Source organism: Pholcus phalangioides, unplaced genomic scaffold (assembly GCF_987345545.1).
Source record: "Pholcus phalangioides strain wild (caught in Gottingen) unplaced genomic scaffold, Ppha-v1.0 ptg000017l_1, whole genome shotgun sequence".
Taxonomy (NCBI): Eukaryota; Metazoa; Arthropoda; class Arachnida; order Araneae; family Pholcidae; genus Pholcus; species Pholcus phalangioides.
The window spans coordinates 48,253,386-48,265,105 of record NW_028301610.1 but is presented as its reverse complement, the minus strand read 5'-3'; positions in this window follow the sequence as shown (position 1 = coordinate 48,265,105).

The window sequence follows — 11,720 nt, the reverse complement described above, 5'->3', positions numbered from 1 at the left end:
CCTTATGCACTACCTTGAGGTTAACAATATTTTATCGAAACATCAAAGCGGCTTTAGACGGTTCAGGTCCACAACATGCAATATGTTACGCCTTGAGACATCAATAAGACAAGCATTTGTAAAGAGGGAGCATATGCTAGCCATATTTTTCGACATAGAAAAGGCCTACGACCGTACTTGGAGGCACGGAATTCTTTCCGACCTCTATAATAGCGGCTTGCGGGGCAACTTGCCCATTTTCATTAAGAACTTTCTCGCTCGCCGCATCTTCCAGGTACGGATCGGAAGCACATTATCAGCTCCCCAAATTCAAGAACAAGGTGTACCTCAAGGTAGCATTTTAAGTGTTACACTTTTTATTTTAAGACTCAACGGGGTGTTGAACCAACTCCCGTTGTCTGTCACTGGCGCACTTTACGTGGATGATCTCTTGATATCATATCAATCAGTGAATATGAGGACAGCCGAGAGACAATTGCAAACCGCACTCAACAAGATCAGCAAGTGGGCACATAATAACGGCTTCTCATTCTCCGCTGACAAAACTGTCGCTATGCACTTTTGTCGGCGTCGAGACCTACATGATGACCCACAATTGTTTCTAAACAATAGTCAAATACCAATAGTAGAAAATACAAAATTCCTCGGCATCACATTCGATAAAAAGCTTACTTTCAAACCTCATATTGCACAATTAAGAGCTCGTTGCATGAAGACGATGAACCTCTTGAAGGTCATCTCGTCTACATCATGGGGAGCAGACCGTAAGTCACTCATTCACTTGTATAAAGCTCTAATAAGATCAAAGCTTGACTACGGCTCCATTGTATACGGGTCAGCACCTCGGAGTTATCTGAGTGTGCTCGACCCAATTCATCATCTCGCTCTCCGCATTTGCTCTGGAGCTTTCCGAACTTCTCCCATGGAAAGCCTCTATGTCGAATGCAACGAGCCATCACTGACATCAAGACGCCAGCAACTTTCCTTGAAATATTATTTCAAAATGAAGTCTTTACCAGATCATCCACTTCATCGTGTCATTTTTAATCCCTCATTTCATAGACTATTTGCTGCTCGCCCTTCATGTGTTCCATCTTACGGTCTTCGTATGAGGGCACTTGTGGAAGAACTAGAATTAGACATCAGTCGTGTGGCCCCAGTTGCTTGGCAACTGGCACCATGGGAGCAGTCTCTGCCAGATGTCTCTCTTTCATTATCATTATACCCTAGAGCCACCACAGCAGATGTCATATATCGACAGATATTCTTTAGGCACAGGGGTAGGTACAACAGGTACTTTCCCATATATACCGACGGCTCTAAGAGCCCTGGGCATGTCGGTTGTGCCTACATCTGCTGTGAGGAGACATCTTTCAAACTTCCCGACATATTTTCTATTTACTCGGCAGAGCTGTACGCAATCCTTCAGGCTCTACGTCATATACGACGCAAACGCCACCGACGATGCATCATTTATAGCGACTCTCTCAGCGCATTGCAAGCATTGTGTTCTTTTACTTTTCACATTCATCCATTTATTCATGCCATTTTTCATGAACTGCATCACCTCATTCATCATGGTACCACAGTAAAATTTTACTGGGTACCAGGTCATGTAGGAATACCGGGCAACGAAAAAGCAGACAACGCAGCTCGAACAACAACTAACATTGACAATAGCCTTTTGGTACCTGCCAGTGACCACTTCTCAATCCTCCGGGAAGTGATGCATCGCCACTGGCAGGATCATTGGAACAATCAAGTTAATAATAAACTTCATGCCATCAAGCCCACACTTGGCCACTGGCGTTCGAGCTGCAGGACTAACCGAAAGGAGGAAGTTCTGCTTGCCCGGTTGCGCATAGGACACAGTCGCCTCACACAATCATATTTATTATTACGAGAGAGTCAACCAGAGTGCCCTCATTGTCAAAGTCCATTGACCATTGCTCATGCTTTTACTTGTTCACATCATCGTCATCATTTTACGACCGCTTTTGGTCATAGTCATCTTTCACTTCATGACATTTTAAATGACAATAGCGATGCATCTCGCATTTTTAAATTCATCAAAGCCATTGGTTTATACGACAAATTATAGTTTTTACAATTTATGTCATTGTTTTACGTTCCATGTTCCGTTTTATATGTTTTAGTTTTTTGACATGACAGAATGACATTTTTCTCATTTTTATGTCTTGCTTTGGCGCAGTTTGACCAAATTGGTCCTTGCGCCAATAAATTGAAAATCCAATCCAATCCAAACACCGATATCGACGGCCCAGCGCGGTGCCCCTAGTAGCCGCAACGCACACTTTGAAAACCATTGGTGTGAACAGTGAAGATGAAGTACAAACATAATTACTCTATCGAAGATCTAGGCATTTCATATTTCCAACAGGCGAATTCACTAGATAGTGATAAGATTCATATAATTCGTTGTTAAACGAAAAGGTTATCAGCGACATCTTTGTCGATTTTTCGTACAGAAACTGTTTCTCATAGGATCTTGTTTCGAAACGTAACGGCAGAGTGTTATTTCTCTTAATTACCGGACTTGAATCGATAGATTTACAATTGAAACTGTCGCGCTCGAGTGTGTAAGAAATGTTTTTCTCGAATGAAAATACATCAGAGTGAGTTTGTGTATTCTAATTTTCATTATTAATGCTGTTATTTGAAAAATAAGCGGTGCGTAAGCTGACTCCAACGAGGATTGACGAGAAAAGGTTATATAAAATGCAAAGAATTCTATATTGCATGTCGAATTTATTTTTCCCGACGATTTCCTTATATGTATTTCAATTTTTTAAATTTTTATATCACTATTCAAAGCAGGGCCGTAACCAGGATATTTGCCGCCCCCACAACTTTAAAATTCGATAATTTTGTAATGGTGTTCTTTGTTCCCACCTAAAACTGCCGCCCGGGGCAGTTGCCCCCCTAGTTACGGCCCTGTTCAAAGTACGAAATGAAATATTTTACTGCGGTATAAATTTTCATGATGATAAATTAATGATGTATTCGGTACCCAAGACCTAGTTACGGTCCTGAAGTTGGTGCATCTAACTGCGTGAAAATTGCTAGAACAGCCAAACCCCCCTCTTTCGTGGCACCCTTAGGAAAAATTTTCAAACTTTTCTCTAATTATTTTTTTCCTTAACCCTGATGTGATGCCTCTTCTGTGGCTCCATGGGTCTGTGTGAGTCACGCCTCATTTGAGCCACCATTGCCTATCGCATACTGAAAAAAAATTCATTTTAATTGTTGTTCCCCCTCTCTCATAGGATTGTAGAAAAAATTTATAACCAATGCTCTGGCAGGACAAAATACTAATTCTATTGGTTATGATTAGTGCCACAATAAATTTGGTTGGTACTTGCCAAATTATTTGAAATTTAATTTACTCTCGTTGGCTCGACAGTCTACTTAAAGACCCTATTTTTAGTGTTGACCTCTTCACAGTCAATACTTTCAGGTTTTAATTATTGAATGTTATTCCGAAAGTATCCATCTAACTTTATTACCTTACCCTATCATAATTACATGCAAGTAAGCATGCATTGAAAGCATTTTGTATAAATTCAAAGATTTACGTAATAAAATATTTTCATAGATTAGGCTCGTAGCAAAAATAATTATAAAAAAAAGCCATGACTTGTTTATATAAGAATCCAATAATGAATCATTAGAAATTATTACCAAAGTATCTTTTTTATCATGGGAAATAAAAAATATTAATTTATTAAGGACTGGAGCCGAAAAGTAGTAAATAGATTATGAGAGATATATATTGTAGCTGCATATAAACAGGGATGTCTTTTGGGCGGTGATACGGGGGGCATGCGGGGGCCCCCCTCCAGCATCAAAGGTGGAGTCGACTGATCTAATGTATAAATGTAATGTATGAATTGACATCATCATCATCGTGCCCCCCTCCCAGACTTCCAAGTCTATCTCCGCCTATGGCTGTGCCACCGCCACAGAGCACTGCTATAAGGAACAGTATTAAATCAGGAGTAAAGACAACTATAATTGCAGAAAAGTTTAGAGAAAGAAAGAATGTGTTTCTCTTGTGTCTGTAAAAACACTCGAACTATAGTGCATTAATCTCTCGGAGAAAACTAATTTTTTATGCATTTTATCTAGCTAGTAACACAGTTGCAAATCCTCGGGATCGCTTCACTGATGCGGCTTATACGCCAAAGTGACGCGTAACCAATGTCGTCTCGCATGGTGAGACTTTTGCCCCGAGGCTCGAGCCACCCATGATATACAGAATTTATACAAAAATATATTTGTTTTTTTTAATATTTATTTTTACAAATACGTTTCCAATTTTTGATATCCTTCGGGGGGGGGGTGCCCCGCCCGGCGAACGCCTGTGTGAGCACCCACTGGTCGAAAATACTTCCGACGCCCCTGGCCCCAACCCATAGGTTCGTGTACTAAACACAAAGCTTCTACCGAACACTGGATAATTTCATTGTTCCCGGGGGCAATAGTTCCTCCTTTGAGAAACACTGCTCTGATATTATTAACGAGAGACCCCGGGAAGGGAAGTCGTGACCCACTGCACTAGAGGGCTATTTCTCCTCTCTATATATATATGAAACCACTACACGCACGCGAGAGAATATGGGACGCTACTTACTCGACACGCGAACAACATAAAATGAAATGGCATCTGATATCGACACTGTTTTTGGATGCTTTTCCAAATTACAAGCGTAATTTTATGAGTTTTCATTTCCAATTTTTGGAAAAGAAAAGGGCGTGAAAGGGAAGTAAAATATACTGGGCGTTGACACCCAGTAAATTTTAGGCGCAATTATTTGTGTTAGTCATTTTTACACACTAAGAACTTACAAACTAAATATGTTTTTTTTCGATAAGAGTTTGCAAAAACTTCACTTACGGCTGAGAGATTTCTTGTTGGGTGTTCATTGTTGTTTTCTGTGTCTCGGTTGATCCTACTGGCCTTAGATCAATGAAGGGAACGTACAGTTAGACATAAGTTGCATTCGTTTAAATGATAAATTTAAGTTTATTATCAATGTATTGAACGGGGTTTACGGAAATTTCTCCTCCGACATTTCTCCCCGGACATTTCGCCTTCCCTGACAGTGTGAGTGATGGAGTGGGTGAATGACTGCATGATTATCCGTGGCAGTGACCGGGTAAAAGCGTGAGTGGTTGTAGGAGTGACCAGTCGTATGAGTGGACGAGTCATTGGGTGAGTGACCACATGGTGTGCGTGGCCGTATGAGTGACTGAAATGAACCGGGGACGAAACGTACCAGGGCAAAATGTCAAAAGCGAAATTTCCGAATGAAATTGAGCAGATGCCATGCACGGAAAAATAACCAGACTAAAGCGCATTTGCAGACCTGCTCTGCAAATGCGCAAGATTACAGTTAGAGATTATGAAATCTTTGTGTGAACCAATATTAAAGATTTGTTCAAGTAGAACTCGTCCCGACAATGTGATATCCCGTCTATGCGACAATATTCGTAGTTCCAGTTCCACTCCAAAGCAGTTTCGTCCAGAATTAACGTAAATTCAAGCGTCAATCCGAAATCTCTCGAAGCGAAGCCGAGACAAAGCCAAATAAGGTAAATTACAATATATTGATGAAACAAAGTCAACATGATGTTCGTACAGATTCGCATGTCCATTGCCAATATTCAATCCGTTAACAATTGCACAATCCTTTAACAATTCGAGTTAATTCCATGTCCGTGCAATTCAAGGGCATACATACATGTTTTTTTATCATGTGCCTTTTTAATTTTTTCTCATGACAAAAGGACAATCTTCTTTTTTATAATCATGTGTTTTGGCGCAGTTTGTCCAAACTGGTCCTTACGCCAATAAACCTACAATCCAATCCAAGCCACTGTTTTGGTCACTCACATGCTTGCAAACTCTGTAGGTTACTCGTTTTGTCACTCACTAACCAAGTCCCTCGGCAGACCCGTAATAATTTCATACTGTTTTACCGACTGTGGGCTATTATTGAAATTTTACCAACTTATTCCACTCTACTCTAATTTTTTTTACCATTCCTTCCTCAAATTTCCGCTCCCTCCGAACTTGCCACACTGGAGTATAGCCTGCTAAGCCCTCCCCCTTCCGTAAATACACCTTTAAAGATGGTATGAAAAGTTTCGCGGAGAGTTTTCCACTACTATCCATACATGACCGCTCTATCAACCAACCGTGTGCAGCAGCTAATACATCAATTATTTATGATCACATTCATTCTGACGTGTATTGCCAAGATGGAGACCGATGATGCTTGGCCGTGGAGTATTATATTCTATTGGAAAGTGAGACCCATTTTCATCTGAATGGGACTGTCAAGCCCCAGAATTGCCAAATTTACGCATCTGAACAACCACCATGCAGCTCAGGAAATTAACCCTGAGCAGTGTCAGTTTAATTACAAACAACCTCTATACTACAGAGTTTGTTTTTTTTTCAAAAATTGTACAGACTTACATTTCGGACAAAAAACATTGTTGAACTACTCAATAATCAATTCGATATACATGGTATAAACTGAAGTCATTACACGCCCTTCAACCTTTTAAACCAAAAAATACTATAATGCATGGATTTAAAGCACGCCATATTAAATTTTACTAATGGTTGTATATGTATCAAAATGCAAATTTTATTTTTTTAAGAGTTACTTTACCTGTAGTTATTACCAGAAAACTTCTCTACAAAATTTTATGAATCAAAATGAATGTTGGCCATGTTTGGCTAAGGCAAAATCAAATGCTGCTCTATATTTAAAAAAATCCTTAGCTAAAAGAATTAGTGTCACTGTTCTTACAACAACACTCCTCTTCTGAGGAGATAGCCAACACAAGAGAGAAGTATCTTGTCACTTCGTATGGGAAGGTAACATGAACACACAAAATTTGGATCTCCGTTACCTGCATTTCATCAAAGCTGCTGTAAAGAGCAGCAAATTAAGTCTTGTGACTGCCACCGACACAAGACGCTGCCAGATACCATTCCTAGGGGTGTAATGTGATAGGCCTCCTCGTGGTGCACCCTGGGTAACGCCAAATCTATCACACGTCATTGTCATCGCTTTTTGTGCTCATATACTTCACCTTCAATAGCCCAAATTACATGTTTATTTCTACACATCTTGCAGTACATGTCTTGCGTCTCGTTTTGTCCTGTACATGTTTGTCTTCTGTGTCCAACCCCTCATTGTGGGCCCCGCTCAGGCGGGGAGGGGTCCTCCCGGATGGGGCATTGCTTCTAGCGTATGCTCCATCCGGGACGCTGTCTACCTGCGTGTTTGCCGTGCGTGGAGACCCGTAAGGTTGGAGATGGGGATCCTGGTTAGCCTGATGCGCTAGCTTTGGCCTCGGATTCAGCCGAAACGGGAGGCTTGGATTAGCCCCGTCCAGGTCAATCGGCTGTGGTCGCCTCGGTGGCTGAAGGGGTTACACTACTGGGCAGGTAGAGGGGCCGGGCCTGCCGGACGTCGTTGAGGTTTGTTGGTGCTGCTTCACGACGATCTTGGATCTTGAACGCGTCTGCTCGCCTGCTTTGGTGGTGTATAGCTCTCACCTAACCTGACGTTGCTACTAACCTTCACCGGTTACGTGGGCGCGTCCCCTTGTAGGGCGGCATGGTGGGTGAGAGTGGAACAATACCCATTCAAATATGGGAAAAACAAAAAATGCACCAAAACGTCAAAGAACTGCTCTTAGTGAAACAATTGTCACAGAAACCGCTTCTTCAAATCTGTCATCTGTCTCATTCTTCTTTTTGCATAGTTCTGATACCGATAAACATCTGTCAAAAGTATCACCATTCTTGATAGATAAAGCTCTCTATGGCGCAGTTGGAACTTTAAAATCAGTGAAGGCTCTTCGTTCAGGAGACCTTCTCATCGAAACCAACACTCCCAGACAAGCCGAACTCATTCAAAAGCTCACATCTCTCGGAGACATTCCCATAACAGTCAAAATCCATCCCACGCTGAATTATTCACGTGGCGTCATCTCAGAACTAACTTAATTAACATGGATGAAGATGAACTAACCCAGGAGCTAGCGTCTCAAGGCGTAACATCTGCCAAACATATCATGAGCCGCAAAGATGGCAATCTAGCTCCATCACGTAATATAATCCTGACATTTTCATCCCCAACATTGCCGAAAGATGTCAAAATCGGTTATTATAACCTCCATATCCGGCCATACATACCTAACACTGTAAGATGCTTCAACTGCCAAAAATTCGGTCACTCACGAATGGCGTGCCGTAGTCAACCCACCTGTGCAAAGTGCGGTGAGAGGGACCACATTTCGGACAACTGCACTTCAACATCATTCAAGTGCGTCAATTGCGGTGGCAATCACCCCGCATTTGACAGGAAATGTCCGAAATGGAATGAAGAAAAAGAGATCCAGAAGATCAAGGTCCTCAATAACATCTCATATATTGAAGCACGCCGTCGTGTAATCCCTAACCAAACTCCAATAGCTAGTACATCATACTCTAATATGGTAACAAATCCATCAACAGCTAATAAGACTAACAATGTCACCAAAGCATCTGTGACAACTCAGACCGAACCCATAGCTGATACATCCACTCAAACATCATCTAACCAACCATGTAATAGTTGTGGCTGCTGTTGCTCTGCTGGATTACGGAAGGAGCCCACCACCTCCGAAGAAGCGGGAAAAGCAACAGCGAACACATTCAAGGTAACTACAGGTACTAAGCCAAAAATCAATGCTGGAAATAAATCTAAAATAAAACTATTCAAGACCGGATATTCAAGAAAAGCCATTCAGAGAGCAAAGAAGAACCCTACAGTACAAAACATGTCACTGCTTGATGACAAATCAATTGGTGACATGGATCTCGATAATCCGCCAGAATCCGGTGGTACTCGCCGGAAATTAGACCGAAATAAGTTCAAGGACCTTGAACCGTCTACATCCATTTAAAATTTATGGCCAACATTATTCAATGGAACATTCGTGGTCTTAGATCTAATTACGAAGATCTAAAGGATTTAATCAATCACTATCATCCTGTTTGCGTGGCACTCCAGGAAACTTTCACGAAGCCCTCAGAGACATGGAACATCAGGCGACATTCCCTGTTCCGTATTGACTACGATGACGGGAGTAGAGCCTGCCGCGGTGTTGCTCTGCTGGTTCCACATCATGTGTCGTAGCGCGTTTTAACGCTGCGCACGAACCTGCAAGCCATCGCGGTGGAAATCTCTACAGGCCTAAGAATTACCATCTGTTCCATTTATTTGCCACCAAATGACACCATCTTACAGAGAGATCTAGAAGATCTGATTGATCAATTACCTCCACCATTTTTTCTTCTTGGAGACTTCAATGCACATAACCTGATATGGGGTTCTAACAGCAACACCCCTCGTGGGGAAATGGTTGAACGACTGTTAGATGACATGGACCTTACCATCATGAATGATGGCAGTTTCACTCATTTCCATGCCCCAAACAATAGTTTCACTGCAATAGATTTATCATTATGCTCACCTTCACTCTTGCCGAACTGGTCCTGGTTGGTTGATCCAGACCTCCACGGGAGCAATCATTTCCCTCTAGTGGTTAAGTGCCTTGATCGAAGCCATAGCATACCTGAGGGTCCTCCTCGGTGGAAGCTTGTGGCCGCCCGATGGGCAGACTTCACGGTCAAGGCAGAAATCACAGAGGATATGGTTTCGCAACCCGACGTCGACCATTGTGTCGACCTTGTGACCAGTTGTATGATCTCAGCAGCCAATGAAACAATACCGAAAGTCTCCTCGAAACTTCCTAAATTTCCTAAACCTTGGTGGAACCACGAATGTAATCTTACGATTAAAGCCCAAAAGAAAGCATGGAGTAGGTTCCGGCGGTATCCTACCCATGACAACAAGTTGGCATTTTTAAAAGCAAAGGCGATAGCGAGAAGAACCAGGCGCCAGGCTCAACGCGAGTCCTGGCAAAAGTTTACCACGGGAATCAATTCATCTACTTCATCTAAAATCATTTGGGACCGGATCCGAAAAATCAATGGTCATTATCAGTCTCATCCGATCACTATTTTAAACACCAATGGCACTATCATCAGCGATGTGAGGGATATTGCGGATACCATCGCCGCCCATTTCGCCACTGTCTCCAGTGATGCGAATTATCCCCCATCGTTTCATCCCATTAAATCATCGGCCGAACGTACATCGTACACCTTCCGGCCTTTTACACTGGAGGGATACAACTCATTGTTCACCCTTCATGAACTGACGACGGCCTTGCAGCGAAGTCCTGACTCAGCTGTAGGGCCCGATGCCATTCATTATTCCATGATTCGGCATCTCTCACCAGAATCACTCTCACATTTACTCATATTATTTAATCGGATCTGGGTCAGTCATTCATTTCCTGACACCTGGCGAGCAGCCATTGTTCTTGCATTCCCGAAGCCTGGCAAAAATCCTCAGCAACTCAATAGTTACCGACCTATTGCTTTGACCAGTTGTCTATGTAAGCTCATGGAACGCATGGTCAACTATCGCCTTATGCACTACCTTGAGGTTAACAATATTTTATCGAAACATCAAAGCGGCTTTAGACGGTTCAGGTCCACAACATGCAATTTGTTACGCCTTGAGACATCAATAAGACAAGCATTTGTGAAGAGGGAGCATATGCTAGCCATATTTTTTGACATAGAAAAGGCCTACGACCGTACTTGGAGGCACGGAATTCTTTCCGACCTCTATAATAGCGGCTTGCGGGGCAACTTGCCCATTTTCATTAAGAACTTTCTTGCTCACCGCATCTTCCAGGTACGGATCGGAAGCACGTTATCAGCTCCCCAAATTCAAGAACAAGGTGTACCTCAAGGTAGCATTTTAAGTGTAACACTTTTTATTTTAAGACTAAACGGGGTGTTGAACCAACTCCCGTTGTCTGTCACTGGCGCACTCTACGTGGATGATCTGTTGATATCTTACCAATCAGTGAATATGAGGTCAGCCGAGAGACAATTACAAACCGCTCTCAACAAGATTAGCAAGTGGGCTCATAATAACGGCTTTTCATTCTCCGCTGACAAGACTGTTGCTATGCACTTTTGTCGGCGTCGAGACCTACATGATGACCCACAACTGTTTCTCAATAACAATCTAATACCTATTGTAGAAAATACTAAATTCCTCGGCATCACATTTGACAAGAAACTCACTTTCAAACCTCAAATTGCGCAATTAAGAGCTCGTTGCATGAAGACGATGAACCTCTTGAAGGTCATCTCTTCTACATCGTGGGGAGCTGACCGTAAGTCGCTCCTCCACTTATACAAAGCTTTAATAAGATCGAAGCTCGACTACGGCTCCATTGTATACGGGTCAGCACCTCGGAGCTATCTGAGTGTGCTCGACCCAGTCCACCATCTCGCCCTACGGATTTGTTCTGGAGCTTTCCGGACGTCTCCAATGGAGAGCCTGTATGTCGAATGCAACGAGCCATCACTGACATCAAGACGCCAACAACTTTCCTTGAAATATTTTATCAAGATGAAGTCTTTTCCAGATCATCCACTTCATCGTGTCACTTTTAATCCCTCATTTCATAGACTATTTGCTGCTCGCCCTTCATGTGTTCCACCTTACGGTCTTCGTATGCGGGCACTTGTGGAAGAACTAGAA